The following is a 23,368-nucleotide window of genomic DNA, read 5'->3' as shown; positions in this document are numbered from 1 at the left end:
AATAAAAATATAGTTTCAGGGGAGGAACCTGATAATGTTGTCGATGAAGAAGGGGATGCCTTGGGCATCCCCAAGCTTAGACGCTTGAGTCTTCTTGAAATATGCAGGGGTGAACCACTGGGGCATCCCCAAGCTTAGAGCTTTCACTCTCCTTAATCATATTGTATCATCCTCCTCTCTTGATCCTTGAAAACTTCCTCCACACCAAACTCAAAACAACTCATTAGAGGGTTAGTGCATAATCAAAATTCACATGTTCAGAGGTGACATAATCATTCTTAACACTTCTGGATATTGCACAAAGCTACTGAAAGTTAATGGAATCGAAAAATCCATCAAGCATAGCAAAACAGGCAATGCGAAATAAAAGGCAGAATCTGTCAAAACAGAACAGTTCGTAAAGACGAATTTTATTGAGGCACCAGACTTGCTCAAATGAAAATTCTCAAATTGAATGAAAGTTGCGTACATATCTGAGGATCACTCACGTAAATTGGTATAATTTTCTGAGTTACCTACAGAGAATTAGGCCCAGATTCGTGACAGCAAAGAAATCTGTTTCTGCGCAGTAATCCAAATCTAGTATGAACCTTACTACCAACGACTTTACTTGGAACAACAAAGCACAAAACTAAGATAAGGAGAGGTTGCTACAGTATTAAACAACTTCCAAGACACAAAATAAAAACAAAGGTACTGTAATAAAAACATGGGTTGTCTCCCATAAGCGCTTTTCTTTAACGCCTTTCAGCTAGGCGCGAAAGTGTGCATCAAGTATTATTGAGAGACGAAGTGTCAACATCATAATTTGTTCTAATAATAGAATCATAAGGTAACTTCATTCTCTTTCTAGGGAAGTGTTCCATACCTTTCTTGATAGGAAATTGATATTTAATATTACCTTCCTTCATATCAATGATAGCACCAACGAGTTCGAAGAAAAGGTCTTCCCAATATAATGGGACAAGATGCATTGCATTCAATATCCAAGACAACAAAATCAACGGGGACAAGGTTATTGTTAACGGTAATGCGAACATTATCAACTTTCCCCAAAGGTTTCTTTGTAGAATGATCAGCAAGATTAACATCCAAATAACAATTTTTCAATGGTGGCAAGTTAAGCATATTATAATTTTTCTTAGGCATAACAGAAATACTTGCACCAAGATCACATAAAGCTTTACAATCAAATTCATTGACCTTCATCTTAATGATGGGCTCCCAACCATCCTCGAGCTTCCTAGGAATAGAAGCTTCGCGTTCTAGTTTCTCTTCTCTAGCTTTTATGAGAGCATTTGTAATATGTTTCGTGAAAGCCAAATTTATAGCACTAGCATTAGGACTTTTAGCAAGTTTTTGTAAGAACTTTATAACTTCAGAAATGTGGCAATCATCAAAATTGAAACCATTATAATCTAAAGCAATGGGATCATCATCCCCAATGTTGGAAAAAAATTCAGCAGTTTTATCACAGACAATTTCAGCAGTTTTAGCAGTTTCGAGCAGTTTTCGCGCTTTGCATTAGAAGTGGAAACATTGCTAACACCAATTCTTTTATTAGTAATAGTAGGAGGTGCAGCAACTTGTGTAGCATTAGCATTGCTAGTGGTGGTAATAGTCCAAACTTTAGCTATATTTTCTTCTTTTTCATTTTCTTCTCTTTCCCACCTAGCACGCAATTCGGCCATCAATCTTATATTCTCATTAATTCTAACTTGGATGGCATTTGCTGTAGTAACAATTTTATGATTATGATTTTCATGAGGCATAACTTTCGATTTCAAAAGATCAACATCACGAAGCAAGACTATCGACTTTAGAAGCAAGTATATCAATTTTCCCAAGCTTTTCTTCAACAGATTTGTTAAAAGCAGTTTGTGTACTAATAAATTCTTTAAGCATAGCTTCAAGTCCAGGGGGTGTGTTCCTATTATTGTTGTAAGAATTCCCATAAGAATTACCATAGCCGTTGCCATTATTATAAGGATATGGCCTATAGTTGTTACTAGAATTGTTCCGGTAAGCATTGTTGTTGAAATTATTATTTTTAATGAAGTTTACATCAACATGTTCTTCTTGAGCAACCAATGAAGCTAACGGAACATTATTAGGATCAACATTAGTCCTATCATTCACAAGCATAGACATAATAGCATCAATCTTATCACTCAAGGAAGAGGTTTCTTCGACAGAATTTACCTTCTTACCTTGTGGAGCTCTTTCCGTGTGCCATTCGGAGTAATTAATCATCATATTATCAAGAAGCTTTGTTGCTTCACCAAGAGTGATGGACATAAAGGTACCTCCAGCAGCTGAATCCAATAGGTTCCGCGAAGAAAAATTCAGTCCTGCATAAAAGGTTTGGATGATCATCCAAGTAGTCGAGTCCATGGGTTGGGCAATTTTTAACCAAAGATTTCATTCTTTCCCATGCTTGTGCAACATGCTCAGTATCCAATTGTTTAAAATTCATTATGCTACTCCTCAAAGATATAATTTTAGCAGGGGGATAATATCTACCAATAAAAGCATCCTTGCATTTAGTCCATGAATCAATACTATTCTTAGGCAGAGATAGCAACCAATCTTTAGCTCTTCCTCTTAATGAGAAAGGGAACAATTTTAATTTTATAATGTCACCATCTACATCTTTATACTTTTGCATTTCACATAGTTCAACAAAATTATTGAGATGGGCAGCAGCATCATCAGAACTAACACTAGAAAATTGCTCTCGCATAACAAGATTTAGTAAAGCAGGTTTAATTTCAAAGAATTCTGCTGTAGTAGCAGGTGGAGCAATAGGTGTGCATAAGAAATCATTATTATTTGTGGTTGTGAAGTCACACAACTTAGTATTTTCAGGAGTACCCATTTTAGCAATAGTAAATAAAGCAAACTAGATAAAGTAAATGCAAGTAACTAATTTTTTGTGTTTTTTAATATAGAGTGCAAGACAGTAAATAAAGTAAAACTAGCAACTAATTTTTTTTGTATTTTGATATAATGCAACAAACAAAGTAGTAAATAAAATAGAGCAAGACAAAAACAAAGTAAAGAGATTGCGATGTGGAGACTCCCCTTGCAGCGTGTCTTGATCTCCCCGGCAACAGCACCAGAAATTTTGCTTGATGCGCGTGGTTGACGTATTGTCTTTCCGTTCGACACGCGTCCGTTGGGAACCCCAAGAGGAAGGTGTGATGCGCACAGCGGCAAGTTTCCCTCAGTTAGAAACCAAGGTTTATCGAACCAGTAGGAGTCAAGAAGCACGTTGAAGGTTGATGGCGGCGAGATGTAGTGCGGCGCAACACCAGGGATTCCGGCGCCAACGTGGAACCTGCACAACACAAACCAAGTACTTTGCCCCAACGAAACAGCGAGGTTGTCAATCTCACCGGCTTGCTATAACAAAGGATTAGATGTATAGTGTGGAAGATGATTGTTTGCAGAAAACAGTAGAACAAGTATTGCAGTAGATTGTATTTCATTATAGAGAATTGGACCGGGGTCCACAGTTCACTAGAGGTGTCTCTCCCATAAGATAAATAGCATGTTGGGTGAACAAATTACATTTGCGCAATTGACAAATAGAGAGGGCATGACCATGCACATACATATTATGATGAGTATTGTGAGATTTAATTGGGCATTACGACAAAGTACATAGACCGCTATCCAGCATGCATCTATGCCTAAAAAGTCCACCTTCAGGTTATCATCCGAACCATCTCCAGTATTAAGTTGCTAACAACAGACAATTGCATTAAGTATTGCGCGTAATGTAATCAATAACTACATCCTCGGACATAGCATCAATGTTTTATCCCTAGTGGCAACAGCACATCCATAACCTTAGAGGTTTCGTCACTCCCCGCATTCATGGAGACATGAACCCACTATCGAGCATAAATACCCCCTCTTGGAGTTACTAGCAAAAACTTGGCCAGAGCCTCTACTGATAACGGAGAGCATGCAAGATCATAAAAAACACATAGACATGAATTGATAATCAACATAACATAGTATTCTCTATCCATCGGATCCCAACAAACACAAGATATAGCATTACAGATAGATGATCTTGATCATGTTAGGCAGCTCACAAGATCCGACAATGAAGCATAATGAGGAGAAGACAACCATCTAGCTACTGCTATGGACCCATAGTCCAGGGGTGAACTACTCACACATCACTCCGGAGGTGACCATGGCGGCGTAGAGTCCTCCGGGAGATGATTCCCCTCTCCGGCAGGGTGCCGGAGGCGATCTCCTGAATCCCCCGAGATGGGATTGGCGGCGGCGGCGTCTCTGGAAGGTTTTCCGTATCGTGGCTCTCGGTACTGGGGGTTTCGCGATGAAGACTATTTGTAGGCGGAAGGGCAGGTCAGGGGGCCACACGAGGGGCCCAAGAGACAGGCCGGCGTGGCCAAGACCTGGGCCGCGCCGCCCTACCTCCTGGCCTCCTCGTGGCCCCACTTCATTGACTCTCCGGTCTTCTGGAAGCTTCGTGGCAAAATAGGCCCCTGGGCGTTGATTTCGTCCAATTCCGAGAATATTTCCTTACTAGGATTTCTGAAACCAAAAACAGCAGAAAACGACAATCGGCTCTTCGGCATCTTGTTAATAGGTTAGTTCCAGAAAATGCATAAATATGACATAAAGTATGCATAAAACATGTAGATATCATCAATAATGTGGCATGGAACATAAGAAATTATCGATACGTCGGAGACGTATCACCTCGCTGCTCTTGCTGGCCCGGGTCGCTCGCCCGTGGAAGATTGACACCCACAGCGGGAAGTATGGCGGGCAACCCAAGTAGCACTCGCACAGCGCCACAAACAAAGAGATCTGCTGCACACTGTGCGGCCCGAGGTCGCATATCTTGATGCCATAGAAGGCCAGCAGCTGCCGGATGAAGTCGGAGGAGGGGAGCGCGAATCCGCGATCCAAGAAGCTGAGGAAGAGCACGAACTCGCCCGGCCTCGGGAGCGGCTCCACCTCGTTCGGTGTCGGGACCCGACAACGCTCTTGCTTGAATTCGGGGATGACGCCGGAGGCGACGTACGGGAGGAGAGACTCGCGCGTGACCTTGGACTTGCCCCAGCCTCTCGCCGCCATGATTGCGCCCAGGAGCTCTCGACAGGGAGCAGATGGAATGAGAAGGAGGGAAGAATGCGGCGGAGTGATAAGCCCTAACCCCCGGGCTTGACCTTTTATATCGCCACACTCGCTCAAGATAAGCACAAGATCCGTCCGTTGATTCGCCGCGAGATTGTCGCCCCGCGATTGACGGCCGAGATTGATGACGGGATCGACGGAACGGGCGTTAATGCTAGCCGTTAACGGTCACATCAGGCCCAACGGTCAGCTCCGTGCAAACGGCTCGCGCCTCGGTCAACGTGAAATCTAGCCGTTGGCTCCTCCACGTGTCCGCACCCTGGGCCTACGCCGACCGGCTTGCGACGACTGGCATATGCCGACTGTCAGACGACGACTGGCTTACGCCAACTGGCTAATCAATTTCAAGCGATTGAAGACTGGCGGCCAGCTGACGTTTCCTTCTTTGGGGAGCCCGGTGGCGATTCATCTCAATCCGCCCCTGTGCCTCTTCGTGACCCACGCCGGATCCACGCTTCGTCACCACCGCGCTCGGGGACTACTGATGGGGGTATGCCCATAGGGGGTGGGTCGCCAGTCCCACTCGCCACAAGGACGAAGGCCCAGGAAGACCGCCAGTCGCCTAGCCGACTGGACCCGAAGGCGACTGGGCCGAAGACCCAAGGAGGCGATCTGCTCGGCTGGATAAGAAGATTACTTGTAGAAGGGTGTTGTATCCCGGATTAGTAGCAACTGATACGATTCGGAGTTATCCCCTTGTAACCCTAGACCGGGGGTGGATATATAAACCCCCGGGCTAAACCCTAGAAGACACATCATCTGAGATCGGATCTCCCCTGTAAGCTCTTGGCTCCGCGCCGACTGAGCCCCCCCATTGTAATTCTCCACTGAGCAATAAGATCTAGCAGGACGTAGGCCTTTTACTCTCCGGAGGGGCTGAACCTGGGTAAAACCTTGCGTCCCTTGCACCTCGACCCGTAGATGGTGATGTTCCCTTGCCCTCCCATCAACGAAGTGCTACCCCCTATAGCATCTGCCGTGGTCATATCCACGACACCCTTATTCATCAACAACTTATCAGGTTTCTTCTATTGAAACTATATTTTTATTCCGTCACATCTTATGTACTTTACTTGGAGCGTCTGTTTGTTTTTATTTTTGTTTTGTTTGAATAAATTCATGCTTGTGTGGGAGAGAGACACGCTCCGCTTGTTCATATGAACACTAGTGTTCTTAGCTTTACTTTTAATGTTCATGGTGAAGGTTGGAAACAGAAAATGTTGCATGTGGTAGTGGTATAATGAAATACTTGCATAACATTGTAGATCATTGAGCTTTGATAACTTGATTCTTTGCAAACGTTTTGAGGTATTTAGATGGTAAGGCTTGCTGGATAAATAAGTTAAAATTAGTAGTGGATTGTTATCTTTAAGCTTGTGCCGTACTACAACTTCTATTTAAATAGTTGAAGGTGTAGTTGGACTTGATAGCTTTCCATGTCTGAGAGTTCATCGTAATAAATAAGTTGTGCTGAAGGTCGAGGGAGCTAGCGGGGTACTTGTGCCACCGTGAACGGCGCTCCTTGGAGTAAAATTTTAATCATGCTCTTAATGATGAACCTGCTAGTTGTTTGCAATAAGCTTGTGAGTTCTTTTTGACTAATGTTAAGCTACAGTTTTTGGCACTTCCACCATCCAAATTTGCTAGCCTCTTCGATGCTTGTGCATTGCCTTTTGCTCACATTGAGAATTGTGCATACTTCGCCGGTACATCCAAACCCGTGGGAGGACTTTCTCTTGTTCTCCTACACATAAGCCCATACATCTCCTCAAAACAGCCACCATACCTACCTACCACAGCATTTCCATAGCTGTTCCGAGATATATTGCCATGCAACTTCCATTTTACATCACATGTTGTCATTTATTATTTATATATTTCTTTGCACGATTCTATACAGCTGATGTGTGGTTTACTGATAACCCACAAGTATAGGGGATCGCAACAGTCTTCGAGGGAAGTAAAACCCAAATTTATTGATTCGACACAAGGGGAGGTAAAGAATACTTATAAGCCTTAACAACTGAGTCGTCAATTCAGCTGCACCTGGAAAAGCACTAGTAACGGGGGTGATGTGAAAGCAGCAGTAATATGAGAGCAATAGTAACAGTAACACAGCAGCAGTAGCAATAACACAGAGGCGATGGCACCAGAAAATAGTTGATACTACTTCCAATGACATATAGAACGAGTATATGATGTTTTTTGTGGTAACTCTCCAATAACAAGTGACAAGTGTTGGGTGAACAAATTACAGTTGGGCAATTGATAGGATTGAAATAGCATTAAGACAGAACATCAAGATTATTAATCATGTAGGCATGTTTTCCATATATAGTCGTACGTGCTCGCAATGAGAAACTTGCACAACATCTTTTGTCCTACCAGCCGGTGGCAGCCGGGCCTCAAGGGAATCTACTGGCTATTAAGGTACTCCTTTTAATAGAGCACCGGAGCAAAGCATTAACACTTGGTGAAAACATGTGATCCTCATACCTACGCCTTCCCCTCCGAGTTGTCCCAATTTCTGTCACTTTGGGGCCTTTGGTTCCGGACATAGACATGTGCATACAACTTGTAGATACAATCTAAGCAATAAGTATAGAGCTTAAATCTAAGATCATGCCACTCGGGCCCTAGTGACAAGCATTAAGCATAATAAGATTGCAGCAACAATAACTTCACAAACTTTATAGATAGACTAATCATAATGTAACATCCATCGGATCCCAACAAACACAACACCGATTACATCAGATGGATCTCAATCATGTAAGGCAGCTCATGAGATAATTGTATTGAAGTACATGGGATAGAGAGTACCAACTAGCTACTGCTAGAACCCGTAGTCCATGGGGGAACTACTCACGGAGCATGATGGAGGCGATGGCGTTGATGGAGATGGCTTCCGGGGGCACTTCCCCGTCCCGGCAGGGTGCCGGAACAGAGACTTCTGTCCCCCGAATTGGAGTTTCACGATGGCGGCGGCGCCCCTGGAGTCTTTCTGGAGTTTCATCAATTGGTATCGCGTTTTTAGGTCGAAAGGGCTTATATAGGCGAAGAGGCGGCGCAGGAGGGGCACCAGGGCGCCCTCCCCATAGGCCGGCGCGGCCAGGGGCCTGCCCGCGCGGCCCTATGGTGTGGGGGTCCCAGGCCTCCCCTCTGACTTCCCTTCGGTGTCTTGGTCCGTCTCGGTGAATTATGATGTTTGGTCTTCGTTTCGTCGAATTCCGAGAATATTGCCCGAACAGCCTTTCTGGAACCAAAAACAGCAGAAAACGAGAAGCGGCACTGTGGCATCTTGTTAATAGGTTAGTTCCGGAAAACGCATAAAAACATTATAAAGTACGAGCAAAACATGTAGGTATTGTCATAAAACAAGCATGGAACATCAGAAATTATAGATACGTTGGAAACGTATCAGCATCCCCAAGCTTAGTTCCTACTCGTCCTCGAGTAGGTAAACGATAAAAAGAATAATTTCTGTAGTGACATGCTACTTACATAACCTTGATCATACTATTGTAAAGCATATGAGATGGATGAAGTGACTCAAGGCAATGATCTATAGTTGCTAACAAATAGATAACATATAGCAAAACTTTTCATGAATAGTACTTTCAAGACAAGCATCAAAAGTCTTGCATAAGAGTTAACTCATAAAGCAATAAATTCAAAGTAAAGGCATTGAAGCAACACAAAGGAAGATTTAAGTTTCAGCGGTATCTTTCAACTTTCAACATACATATCTCATGGATAATTGTCAACACAAAGTAATATAATAAGTGCAAATAAGCAAGTATGTAAGAATCAAAGCACAGTTGACACAAGTGTTTGCTTCTAAGATGGAAGGAAGTAGGTAAACTGACTCAACATAAAGTAAAAGAAAGGCCCTTCGTAGAGGGAAGCAGGGATTAAATCATGTGCTAGAGCTTTTTAAGTTTTGAAATCATATAGAGAGCATAAAAGTAAAGTTTTGAGAGGTCTTTGTTGTTGTCAACGAATGGTAGTGGGCACTCTAACCCCCTTGCCAAACATACTTTCGAAGAGCGGCTCCCATGATTATTTTTATTTTTGGGTGACACTCCTTCCAACCTTTGCTTTCACAAACCATGGCTAACCGAATCCTCGGGTGCCTTCCAACAATCACATACCATGAAGGAGTGTCTATTTATTTTAGTTTCATTTAGATGACACTCCTCCCCACCTTTGCTTTCTCAATCCATGGCTAACCGAATCCTCGGGTGCCTTCCAACATTTCACATACCATGGAGGAGTGTCTATTTGTGATTAATTTGGGGCTGGGAACCCCATTGCCAGCTCTTTTTGCAAAATTATTGGATAAGCGGATGAAGCCACTAGTCCATTGGTGAAAGCTGCCCAACAAGATTGAAAGATAAAACACCACATACTTCCTCATGAGCTATAAAACATTGACACAAATTGAGAAGCATTTTGAATTGTTTAAAGGTAGCACATGAAGTATTTACTTGGAATGGCAGGAAATACCACATAGTAGGTAGGTATGGTGGGCACAAATGGCATAGGTTTTGGCTCAAGGTTTTGGGTGCACGAGAAGCATTCCCTCTCAGTACAAGGCTTTGGCTAGCAAGGTTATTTGAAGCAAACACCAGTATGAACCGGTACAGCAAAACTTGCATAAAAACATATTGCAAGCATTATAAAACTCTACACTGCCTTCCTTGTTGCTCAAACACTTTTACCAGAAAATATCTAGACCTTAGAGAGACCAATCATGCAAACCAATTTCAACAAGCTCTACGGTAGTTCTCCACTAATAGGTTTAAACTACATGGTGCAAGAACTTAATCATGATCTACTTGAGAGCTCAAAACAATTGCCAAGTATCAAATTATTCAAGACAATATGAGGCATTTTCTGTTTCCAACCAAATAACCATAAGTGTTGTAGCTGCCAACTTTTGTCATTGAACATTAAAAATAAAATGAAGAACAAGTGTTCATATGAAAAAGCGGAGCATGTCTCTCGCCCACACAAGGATTGCTAGGATCCGATCTTATTCAAACAAAAAACAAAAATAAAAACACACAGACGCTCCAAGTAAAGCACATAAGATGTGACCGAATAAAAATATAGTTTCAATAGAAGAAACCTGATAAATTGTTGATGAAGAAGGGGATGCCTTGGGCATCCCCAAGCTTAGACGCTTGAGTCTTCTTGAAATATGCAGGGATGAACCACGGGGGCATCCCCAAGCTTAGACTTTTCACTCTTCTTAATCATATATCATTCTCCTCTCTTGACCCTTGAAAACTTCCTTCACACCAAACTTCTCATAAACTTCATTAGAGGGGTTAGTACTCAAAAAACTTTAATCACCTTTAGTCCTGTAGTGACACATTGAAAGAACTCAATAAAACATTAGCTACAGCTCTCCACGTCTAGAAAGCCTTGCTTAAAGTCCACAAGAGACAATGCAAAAAAGACAGAGACAGAATCTGTCAAAACAGAACAGCCAGTAAAGACGGATTTTTAAGAGATACTTCCGTTGCTCAAATCAGAAAACTCAAAACTAATGAAAGTTGCGTACATATCTGAGGAACACGCGCGTAAATTGGCAGATTTTTCTGAGTTACCTACAGAGAACCCTGTCCATATTCATGACAGATAGAAATTTGTTTCTGCGTAGAAATCCAAATCTAGTATCAACCTTCTATTAGAGACTTCACTTGGCACAACATTGCAATAAAATAAAGATAAGGAGAGGTTGCTACAGTAGTAACAACTTCCAATACACAACAAAACAGTAGCAAAATAAACACATGGGTTATCTCCCAAGAAGTGCTTTCTTTATAGCCATTAAGATGGGCTCAGCAATTTTAGTGATGCTCTTGCAAGAAATAAGAGTTGAAGCGAAAGAGAACATCAAAAAGCAAATTCAAAACACATTTAAGTATAACCCACTTCCTATGCATATGAATCTTGTGAACGGATCGTAGCGAACAAGAGGGGGGTGAATGGCGCTACGGCAAGTTTTAACCTTTTCGAGTTTTAGCGCAACGGAATGTAAAGGTGATAACTTTTTCTATAGCGGTGTTCCTACAATGAAGCTAGAGCATGTGCAACAAGTAAAGGAATCAACAAGATAGTAAAAGTGAGGAGCGAGACAACCGGGGGGGCGCGAGGCGAGTCGAGGTTTGTTTCCCGCAGTTCCCTCCACTAAAGGAGGTACGTCTGCGTTGAGGAGGTGCTAGTCTCACACAAGAGACTAGGCGGCCACACCACGAAGGAAGGCCTCACCCTCTTCCTCGAGAGAGCTCCACGGAGGTGCTCTCCCTCTTCCACTAAGGCACCGGTCGAGGCGGTGATTCCTTCACAAGGTTGGGGCGACCTCCACACACACAAGGATGCTCCCAACACCCTATGGAGCTAGTACATCACCAAGCTAGACTCCATAGCTGCTCATCTCCAATGCTCCACCATAGGAACCCTTCTCCAATGTTTCACCAAAGAAACCCCTCCAATACTCCACCAAGAAGCTCCTCCAATACTCCACCAAGGAGCTCTTCCAGTGCTCCACCAAGAAGCTCTTCCAGTGCTCCACCAAGAAGCTCTTCCAATGCTCCACCAAGAAGCTCTTCCACCAAGGAACCCTAACAACAAGATCACTAAGGACTACCACGAATTGGTGAACTTTATCTCGGTGGAATGATAGATCAGGGTCTCCTCCACCACCACACAAAGTATGAACAAGATTGGTTGGGTGGATGAGGAGATCCCCTCAAATTTGAGCTCAGCAACAATGGAGGAGAGAGAGAGAGAAGAGCTAGGCTGGGTGGAGAAGAAGGGGCCTTTATATAGGTCCCTCCAAATCCAACCGTTGCCCTCTGTTTTTGCCTAAGCGGTACTACCGCTCCTAGAAGCGGTACTACCGCTCTGAGTTCGAATTCCCACTGAACTTGTCCACGTGGACACATTGCGGTACTACCGCTCGCGGTACCGCTTGCGGTACCGCAATGGGGTCCAAACCTTACTGGATCCCAAGCGGTACCCGAGCGGTACCAGAGCGGTACTACCGTAACGCGTTACGGTACTTAGCGCGGTACCGTGGGCGGTACTACCGCCCTCAAGCGGTACTACCTCTCCAGGTACCGCGAAGGTACCGCAACATGCTCTGTGGGGCTAATCCTTGTGCAACGCTCAGAGCGGTACCACGGGCGGTACCAGTAGGGGTAGCGGTACTACCGCTGCTGGTACCGGTAGTACCGCTATGGCTAAAACAGATTTCCTCTCTTCCTCTCCTACCAAGTCACCTCACGACACACACGCAAAACCAGAAACCCTAAGAGCTATGCTTCGGTCTTCTGATCATAATGTGCTCAGCGAGGGTACCGTGCATCTTGCAAACCTATCAATGACAAACTTTGTGCACGGTTAGAATTGTTCGAGTGTTGTTATCAAACACACAAAACACGGGATATGAATCTTGCTCTTACAATCTCCCCCTTTTTGGTGTTTGATGACAACACACGAATTTGCAATAAATCATAGGATATTATGATAAGGAACTTTGGTTTGCAAGTATAGGTGAAGCTCCCCCTAGATGTGTGCATATTTAGAATATGCATTTGTATACAAATACACGCATCCGAGAGAGAACTCCCCCTAAATTTCACAAACCAAGCACAAGTGCTAAGACGATCATATGACAAGAATAGTATAGCACAAGTACACTATAGAGGCAAGAATATATATATATGGGGGAGTTTGGGTGAACCTTTTCATACCTTTGCCTTGAGAAAACCCAAACTCACCATAAGAATAAGTACCACCACCATAATAATAAGAGCCTCCATATGAATGATATGATATGGCCAATCAAAGGATAAATAATGGAGACCAATGACCATAAAGCTACGCACGATTAAGTCTTAATACAAACGGGGGGTCGGGAGACCCATGAATAGAGTAGCAAACACATACGAATAAGTTCCGAAAAACTAGTGGAAAGTTTTGATGCCAAGGCCGAAAGTGCCAAAACGAAGTCACCAAGCCCTTGGCATCCCCATGCAAATTCCCGTCCTAATAGATCAACTTCTCCCCCTTTGGCATCGAGACACCAAAAAGGGAGAAGGTGCATACTAGCGTCCCAAGGGAATCACTCGTCGTTGTCATCCTCCTCGTCATCATCACCCTCATCATCATCACCTCCATCCTCGACGTCCTCCTCCTCTTCATCCTCATACTCTTCCTCTTGGGCAAGTCCTTTGCCATGAGGTGGCTCGGGGATGGACTCCTCGGAGCTAGACCACACAAGCTTTGACTTCCACTCACCGGGGGGAGTGATGTTGTCCTCGGAGCCCTCGGAGACCAGGAGTTGCATGTGCCTCATCATTGCCTTTTGGCGTTGGCGAATCTTCTTGTTGTCGTGATGGGCTTGGTACATCCTATCCTCGAGGTCCCTCTTGAAGCAAAAGGACTTCTTGAGGCGAGCGGTGAGCTTGGCGAAGAGGCCCTTTTGCTTGATGGAGTTGGGCACGTAGTCGGAGTCGTCGCTGTCGGCATCATCCTCGTCCTTGTCCCTTTGAGCTCCTTTGCCAAATCTCGGGAGGTCATGGTCCTTGACAAGAGGACTCTTCTCCTTGTGAACGGTGACGTTGGGGCGACATTGTGCTAGAAGATCTCCACGGCCTTCTTGATCCCACTTAAGGCAAATGAGCCTCATGAGATAGGGAGCGTATTGGGGAAGCTTGCGGAGGAAGGCACAGTCACGCATCTCATGCCACATGTAGTCCATGATGTCCAGTTGCTTGCCGCGGCCCCTCAGCTGATGTGTGCGCACAAGGAGATTCACAAGGAATCCGTGCACCTCGTCGTGGTTGGTATGCTTGGGGTTGATGGTGCTGCGGTAGATGTGGTTCATGATGTCATAGACCCTTGCCCCTGCTGCTGCATCTCTCTGTCTCTTGGTGGTCCTTGTCGGCATGATCTCTTCTTGCTCATCTTCGCGATGACGACGAGAGGAAGGCTTGACTTTGCCACCACGGGTCTTTGGTGCACCTGTGAACAGCAGAGGTTTGGGAGGGAATAGGGGATAAGTGCACAAGCCTAGAAATTAAAGATCAAAATGGACACTAACAAGCAACATTGGAGACTCAATACAGAGCGGTAGTGCCGCAATTTTCGACCGGTAGTGCCGCTTAGACCGGTAGTACCGTCCAAAAATGGGCGGTACTACCGCTCAAGCTCGCATAGCCAAATTCGGATTGGTTCATGGCAAAATTGGCTCTCTAGAGTCACACATTGTTGCTAGCTAGTATCCTTACACATGAATAGCTTCCAAGAGTGCTTCTCCACCACAAATATCCAACAAACCCTAGCATATGCATCTAGGGAGATCAACTCACCCTAGAGAGAGAAGTTAGGGCTCATACCGGAGGACATGGCGGAGAAGGGGTTGGGGAAGCTTCTCCACGGAGGAGATTGGGCCGACGGCGGTTGGAAAAGGAGATCGGGGCCGATCTCCTCGAGCTCTTGAACCTGGGGCGCCCTTTGACTCGAGGTGGAAGAGGAAGTTGTGGTGGATTGGGATGACCCGATCCCCAACCGGTACTCTTGTCAAAAGGGGCAAGCGGTAGTACCGCTCCTAGAAGCGGTAGTACCGCTTACCTGTACTAGCCCGGTACTTGAAGCGGTAGTACCGTTCTGGGGACAAATGTTCAGTTTCGTCAGAAAACTGCCCCAGAGAGGTAGTACCGCCCCAAGAAGCGGTAGTACCGTCCACAAATTCAAAAAGAGCTCAGATTTTGGTGTAGACTTGTGCTTTTAGACGGAATTGGCTCAAGAGGTGGATGATGGCTTAGGATTAGATTATGGAACTGTTAAGGTACTACCCAACCAAGCTTGCAAGAATCAAAGCTATAAAAGCCAAGCTTGGGTGAATCTCCCGAGAAGAAACAAAGAGAAAAGAAGAAACGACAAACAAAACATGAAGAGAAAAAGAAAGAGAAATCAAAAAGAACACCACCTTCTTGGAGAGAAGGTTTGGTGGCCGAGGCCACCGTGTAAGAGTTTGGTAGTGTGAGGTCGCGTAGAGACCTAGGACTCACGACTACTACTCAACATGAAGCTCATAGTCACTTGATTGACGAATAGCATATGCTTTGGGTTTCTTTGTGCATCATGGGGGGAGGGATAGCTCAATAATTTAAACCGCACTCCCCCTATGTCCATGTGTGCTTTACATCTAGACATATGGCACAAGAGTGGTATAGGTATCCACTTATGACACAATGTCCAAATGAGAAGCACAAGGGTTGAGAGGCAAACCTTGACGATAACCGATAGAGAGTGAGTCCATTGTCTTGTTGGGCACATTTGGGAAGAATAGATCCTTGGGATTGCTATACCGTTGAATCCCATCACATCTTGCTCTTGAGAATATCTTGTGCTTTGCTTGGATTATGAGGGAGTCCTGACGCATTAGCATCCCGGCGAGAGAAGATCAAAAGGATATGTTCGCGTGAGGTTGGTTCCTTGATCATCATTGAGATTTGGGTCCTCGCCTTGACGTCATTGATGTTGATGCCGAACTTGAGGTTGTGGAAGAGGTGACTTATCACTTGGTTGTCCAAAGGAGGTGACTTGGCCTTGTGGTGTAGATGGCTCCATATAGATGGAACTACGTCCTTCCCCGGTACTCATAGAAGGTAGCGTTTGAGATTGGTGAGAGCCAACACTCATCCTTCCTATGGTAATCGGGGGAATTACATCTCCTTTCTCACAAGAAGCACTTCGCCTTCTCCAAAGAACCATCATATCTATCAAGAAGTCTCATCACTCAATACCACAAGCCTCTCAATAGACTCATACTCCATCATTATGCTTGAGTGTCTTCTTAGATTTGTCTCTCACTTCCGGCAACCCTATGAGGTTAGGGTAAGAGTATGGCTAGGAGCAAAAGATGGATTCCTTCTTTGCCAATGAAGAAAACCAAGATCTTGAGAACAAACTCCGTTCCATTGTTGCCTCTTCTTGCTAGGATTATGTCATAGAACTTGTATCGAAATTGTTTGGGAAGCTTCATCACGATGCATTTCCTTTCAACACAATTCCTACAAAACACAATCTCTACACAAAGAAGCAAATTCCATTAATCCTAGACCGTGGCCCCTTGAGGAGACTAGCTCCACAAGGGAACCACAACATGTTCATAAAAGTAGGTACAAAGACTCAACAGTGTAGAGCAATGAACAAAGAGTACATATGTAGGAGTCTTGACAAGATAGGACTTTGATCACCACTTTGTCAAGGCTCCAATACCTTTACGCTTGATTGTGTTGTCGTCATGAGAAAGATGGATATAAGGACTTGATGACGGCAACAAACTCCTTGCTTCCGGACATAAGACTTGTGGCTTCAAGATAACCACCCAATAAGCACCTCCGAAAGCAAGACCCTTCATGGATCAAGTGTTGGAAATAGGAGCCCAATTTTCAATGGGCTCTACCTCCATATCCTTTGCTTCATTGATCCTTCCTTCTCTCTCTCAATCTTCTTTGGCATAATTGCCACTTCTCCTTCATGGCATAAGTCCTCGTGGGCTTCAATAACTCCTTCCAAGAATTGGACTTGAATTTGGAGACTCTCAATCTCGGACCTCAAGTCATTAGCTTCATCTTCTCGGTCCACTAGAGCTTCCTCAAGAAGTGAATTCCTTCTCTCGAGTGAATGATTGTGTCTCTCCAAGGTGGCAATGTCGTCCTCATGATTGTGACAAATGTAGTCCTTGCTTGAGCGTTTGTATTCTTCTATGGCTTCATCTTGCATAAGCTTGATCACCATAAGTTTGTCCTTGCTCCTCTTAAGATAAGCAATTTCATCCTCATGGTTACAACAAGTGACCTTTTCTTTGCTCGAACGGATCCACTCCAACAAGGACTCATTTTGCCTCTCATTGACTTCAACTAGCTTGGCCTTGTGTTTCTTTAGAGTGGCAATCTCTTCTTCATGATCACAACATTGCACCTTCTCTTTACTCAAGCGATAGTATTCATCCAAGGCCTCCTCTTGAGTTTAGATGACATCCAAGAACTTTGCATTGTGTTTTCTCAAGAAGCATACTTCGTCAAGGAGCTTGTCACAACATGAGTTAGGACCTTCATCTTCATTCTTCTTGGCAAAGGTTGCAACATCCTCAATTGACCATTCATGATCTTCTTCAAGATAATTCTTCTTTGTCTTGAGTTTTTCCAACCAACCAAGAGCATAATCTCGATCCTTGAGTTTGGAGATGAGAGAGTTGTTGTAGTCTTCAAGAATAAGAGCACTAGTCTCAAGAGTCATACGCATGCACACTTCTTCCTCATAAGCTTGGGTGAGAGAGATAATCTCCAAATCCTTCTTCTTTTCAAATTCTTCATTTTCCACCATATGGTCTTCATCTTGAAGCATGTTATCTCTAGGCTTGTCGGTGAAGGATCTCTTGGTGATGTGGTTGTTGGGGAGCCGCTTGGGAAGGGGTCGAAACTTGCTCTTACGAATGAGGTCCACCATATAAGTCCCTTTGCTTGTAGAGGCAATCCGCAACGAAGTGACCTTTGTCACGACAATTGTAGCAAGAGTTCCTTGATCTCGAGTTCGGTTTCTTGTTTCCACTCCAAGGAAGTAGAGCATTGTAGAACTTTTTCTTGATCCAACGGTCATCCACAAAAGTCGCTCCAAGATCTTGCATTTGGATGGCGAGAGCAATAAGGCGTTGATACATCTCTTCGGGCGATTCTCCCTCTATCATGACAATGTCATTTGCCATTGCTTCACTAAGATGAGAGCATTGGATGTCCCCATCTCCAAGGAAGAGCTTGTCAAGTTCGTCCCAAGCTTCCTTGGCGGTCTTGAGCGATTGGATATGAGCGCGTTCCTTGGGAGTAATGGCCAAATGAATCATGTCGATGGCGATGGCGTTGAGTTGGTGGTCCACCATTTCCCTTCTTGTCAAGTTCATTGGGTCTTGTGGTGAATATCCTTCTTGAATGATCCGCCAAAGCTCGGTAGAGGTGCTACACACATGAGAATGCATTAGTAGTTTCCAATCACCAAAGCTATTAGATTCAAGTGATGGTGGAGGACCATGAGTCATAATGCAAGGCATGAGCATTTGAGCATAAGAGTCATAATCACTTGATGGAAATGCATCCTTCCCCTTTGATGTGGTGTCAACATCCTCAAGATCCTTTTCCCGATGTGAATTTGTTGATTTCTCAACAATCTCAACACAAGGAAAAGAGTCGACATGTGATGGGATGACATTGACACCTCTATGAGTATCTATGATGGGGTTAGGCTTTGGAGTAATCAACTCCATCATCATGGCCTTCAATTGAGATACAATGGATGACTCCAATTTCTTTAGGTCATACAAAGTAGCCGGAGTATTATCGGCACTTGATGATGGAGATGATTGCTCACGGGAAAGGGCTCCATTCACAACCACCTCTTGTTCGGCCATTTCTTAGGCGGTAAAGCCCGAGCAAGAAAACCTCGCTCTGATACCACTTGAACGGATCGTAGCGAACAAGAGGGGGGGTGAATGGCGCTACGGCAAGTTTTAACCTTTTTCGAGTTTTAGCGCAACGGAATGTAAAGGTGATAACTTTTGCTATAGCGGTGTTCCTACAATGAAGCTAGAGCATGTGCAACAAGTAAAGGAATCAACAAGATAGTAAAAGTGAGGAGCGAGACAACCGGGGGGTGCGAGGCGAGTCGAGGTTTGTTTCCCGCAGTTCCCTCCACTAAAGGAGGTACGTCTGCGTTGAGGAGGTGCTAGTCTCACACAAGAGACTAGGCGGCCACACCACGAAGGAAGGCCTCACCCTCTTCCTCGAGAGAGCTCCACGGAGGTGCTCTCCCTCTTCCACTAAGGCACCGGTCGAGGCGGTGATTCCTTCACAAGGTTGGGGCGACCTCCACACACACAAGGATGCTCCCAACACCCTATGGAGCTAGTACATCACCAAGCTAGACTCCATAGCTGCTCATTGATACGTCTTCGATGTATCGATAATTTCTTATGTTCCATGCCACATTATTGATGATATCTACATGTTTTATGCATACTTTATGTCATATTTATGTGTTTTCCGAAACTAACCTATTGACGAGATGCCGAAGGGCCAGTTGCTGTTTTCTGCTGTTTTTGGTTTCAGAAATCCTAGTAAGGAAATATTCTCAGAATCGGACGAAATCAACGCCCAGCATCTTAGGATCCCACGAAGCTTCCAGAACACCCGAGAGGAGCCAGAGGAGGGCCACAGGCCCACCAGACACTACCCTGGCGCGGCCAAGGGGGGGCCCGCGCCCCCCTATTGTGTCGTCGCCTCGTTGACCCTCCGACTCCGCCTCTTCGCCTATATAAAGGTTCCTGACCTAAAACATCGATACGAAAAAAGCCACGGTATGAGAAACCTTCCAGAGCCGCCGCCATCGCGAAGCCAAGATCTGGGGGACAGGAGTCTCTGTTCCGGCACGCCGCCGGGACGGGGAAGTGCCCCCGGAAGGCTTCTCCATCGACACCACCGCCATCTTCATCAACGCTGCTGTCTCTCATGAGGAGGGAGTAGTTCTCCATCGAGGCTCGGGGCTGTACCGGTAGCTATGTGGTTCATCTCTCTCCTATGTACTTCAATACAATAATCTCATGAGCTGCCTTACATGATTGAGATTCATATGATGATGCTTGTAATCTAGATGTCATTATGCTAGTCAAGTGGATTTTACTTATGTGATCTCCGGAGACTCCTTGTCCCACGTGTGTAAAGGTGACAGTGTGTGCACCGTGTGGGTCTCTTAGGCTATATTTCACAGAATACTTATTCACTGTTATGAATGGCATAGTGAAGTGCTTATTTATATCTCTTTATGATTGCAATGTGTTTTGTATCACAATTTATCTATGTGCTACTCTAGTGATGTTATTAAAGTACTCCATTCCTCCTGCACGGTGTAATGGTGACAGTGTGTGCATCGTGTAGTACTTGGCGTAGGTTATGATTGTGATCTCTTGTAGATTATGAAGTTAACTATTGCTATGATAGTATTGATGTGATCTATTCCTCCTTTCGTAGTGTGAAGGTGACGAGTGTGCATGCTATGTTAGTACTTGGTTTGGTTGTGTTGATCCGTCGTGCACTCTAAGGTTATTTAAATATGAACATCGAATATTGTGGAGCTTGTTAACTCCGGCATTGAGGGTTCGTGTAATCCTACACAGTTAGTGGTGTTCATCATCCAACAAGAGAGTGTAGAGTCTAGCATCTATTTATCTATTCTGTTATGTGATCAATGTTGAGAGTGTCCACTAGTGAAAGTATGATCCCTAGGCCTTGTTTCCAATACTGCTATCGCTGCTTGTTTACTGTTCTACTGCATCTGTACTGTCTGCAATATCACCACCATCAACCACACGCCAATCCTGGGCAGCAAAGCACTTTTCTGGCGCCGTTGCTACTGCTCATACTTATTCATACCACCTGTATTTCACTATCTCTTCGCCGAACTAGTGCACCTATTAGGTGTGTTGGGGATACAAGAGACTTCTTGCTTTGTGGTTGCAGGGTTGCATGAGAGGGATATCTTTGACCTCTTCCTCCCTGAGTTTGATAAACCTTGGGTGATCCACTTAAGGGAAACTTGCTGCTGTTCTACAAACCTCTGCTCTTGGAGGCCCAACACTGTCTACAAGAATAGAAGCACCCGTAGACATCAAGCACTTTTCTGGCGCCGTTGCCGGGGAGGAAAGGTAAAAGGTACTCACACTCCGGATCTCAGCTACTAAGCTATTTTCCGGCGCCGTTGTAAGTACTCGAAGTTATTTCCTTTAGATCCTGCAATTGCATCTTTTTGTTTCTTGTTTACACTAGTTAGGCATAATGGAAAACAACAAAAATATGAGAGATCTTTATGAACTTTATCTTGAATTAGGACATGATGTGTTTGAAGAGAGAATTAAAAAACCCATGGAACTTTATATGCATGCTAATGGGAATGTTATTAATATGAATGCTTTGAACACTATTGTTGCTAATGCTATGGAAAATTCTAAGCTTGGGGAGGTCGGTTTTGATGAAAATGATCTCTTTAGCCCTCCGGGTATTGAGGAGAAAGTTTATGTTGATTATGATATGCCTCCCATATATGATGATTATAATGATAGTAGTCTTTTGGTGCCACCTGTTATGGAGGATAAATTTGATTATGATTACAATATGCCTCCTATATTTGATGATGAGAATAATAATGATAGCTACTTTGTTGAATCTTCTCCCACTACAACTAATAAAATTGATTATGCTTATGTGGAGAGTAATAATTTTATGCATGAGACTCATGATAAGAATGCTTTATGTGATAGTTATATTGTTGAGTTTGCTCATGATGCTACTGGACATTATTATGAGAGAGGAAAATATGGTTGTAGAAATTTTCATGTTACTAAAACACCTCTCTTTTTGCTGAAAATCTTGAAGTTGCACTTGTTTTATCTTTCTATGCTTGTTGCATTATGCTTCTTGAATTTATTTATTTACAAGATTCCTTTTCATAGGAAGCATGTTAGGCTTAAATGTGTTTTGAATTTGCTTCTTGATGCTCTCTTTTGCCTCAACATCTTAGGATGCCATGAAGCTTCCATAACACCCGAGAGGAGCCAGAGGGGGGCCACAGGCCCACCAGACACTACCCTGGCGCGGCCAAGGGGGGGCCCGCGCCCCCCTATTGTGTCGTCGCCTCGTTGACCCTCCGACTCCGCCTCTTCGCCTATATAAAGGTCCCTGACCTAAAAAATCGATACGAAAAAAGACACGGTACGAGAAACCTTCCAGAGCCGCCGCCATCGCGAAGCCAAGATCTGGGGGACAGGAGTCTCTGTTCCGGCACGCCGCCGGGACGGGGAAGTGCCCCCGGAAGGCTTCTCCATCGACACCACCGCCATCTTCATCAACGCTGTTGTCTCCCATGAGGAGGGAGTAGTTCTCCATCGAGGCTCGGGGCTGTACCGGTAGCTATGTGGTTCATCTCTCTCCTATGTACTTCAATACAATAATCTCATGAGCCGCCTTACATGATTGAGATTCATATGATGATGCTTGTAATCTAGATGTCATTATGCTAGTCAAGTGGATTTTACTTATGTGATCTCTGGAGACTCCTTGTCCCACGTGTGTAAAGGTGACAGTGTGTGCACCGTGTGGGTCTCTTAGGCTATATTTCTGTTGCGGTCAAAACCCACCGGCGGGCAGCGACGGGCAACACAGTAGAGCCGGGAACAACTTAGGGCTGCGGCTGGCCCTGGTCCCTCCGAGCGACGGCCCGCAAAGCCTCTGGTACACACGTCCGATGCTGGTGCAAGGGCGTGCCACCCGACCTATACCTGGTCGGGAAGGTGATGGAGATGCCTCGCTTAGTTTCCTCGCATGGCATACACGTAAACATTAAATACGAGCCTCGATCGGCTCTCGGGTTATCCCGTGAATCGGCTCGGGAGCCGATCCACCCATGATTCGTACGAGGTGCACGAATATATGGTGGTCCTGCTTGATCAAGATAAAGCTAAAGCGATCTACGACGATTTAGGGTTTTCACCGCATAATCGGATCATCCTACTCACGATTGGGCCTCGCGGCCACGCACGGTGATCGTAAGCCGATCCTAGACAAGGCCTAAAAACCAACACGAGGTTGATCCCCGGAACATCCTCGTCTAGGACTAGCAAACGACACCCTACGTGCCGCTGGATCCTCCAACCCTTTGTAAGGCCTAACTATTGCAGATATTAAACTAATCCTTGAAGAACAAGGAGCAACCGTAACGGATCGGATCTACTAAATAATGATCAAGCGGGGTGCCGCCCCTACACCTAAGATAGGTGTAAGGGCGGCCAGATATGCAAGGGTTGCACTACGATAGCATATGATACGAAGAACAATGCTAACCCTAACATATCTAAGATAACTACGTTGCTCGCCATCAAAAAGGCTTCAGTACGAGCAACGCATGAACAACGTAAATAAGCTTGTGCTGCCTAGATCGCAAGATGCGATCTAGGCAGCATGATGCTTACCGGTAGAAACCCTCGAGACGAAGGAGTTGGCGATGCGCCGAGATTGATTTGTGGTTGAACGTTGGTTGTTGTTTATTCCATAAACCC

Source organism: Lolium rigidum, chromosome 3 (assembly GCF_022539505.1).
Source record: "Lolium rigidum isolate FL_2022 chromosome 3, APGP_CSIRO_Lrig_0.1, whole genome shotgun sequence".
Lineage (NCBI taxonomy): Eukaryota > Viridiplantae > Streptophyta > Magnoliopsida > Poales > Poaceae > Lolium > Lolium rigidum.
This window is presented reverse-complemented; position numbering follows the sequence as displayed.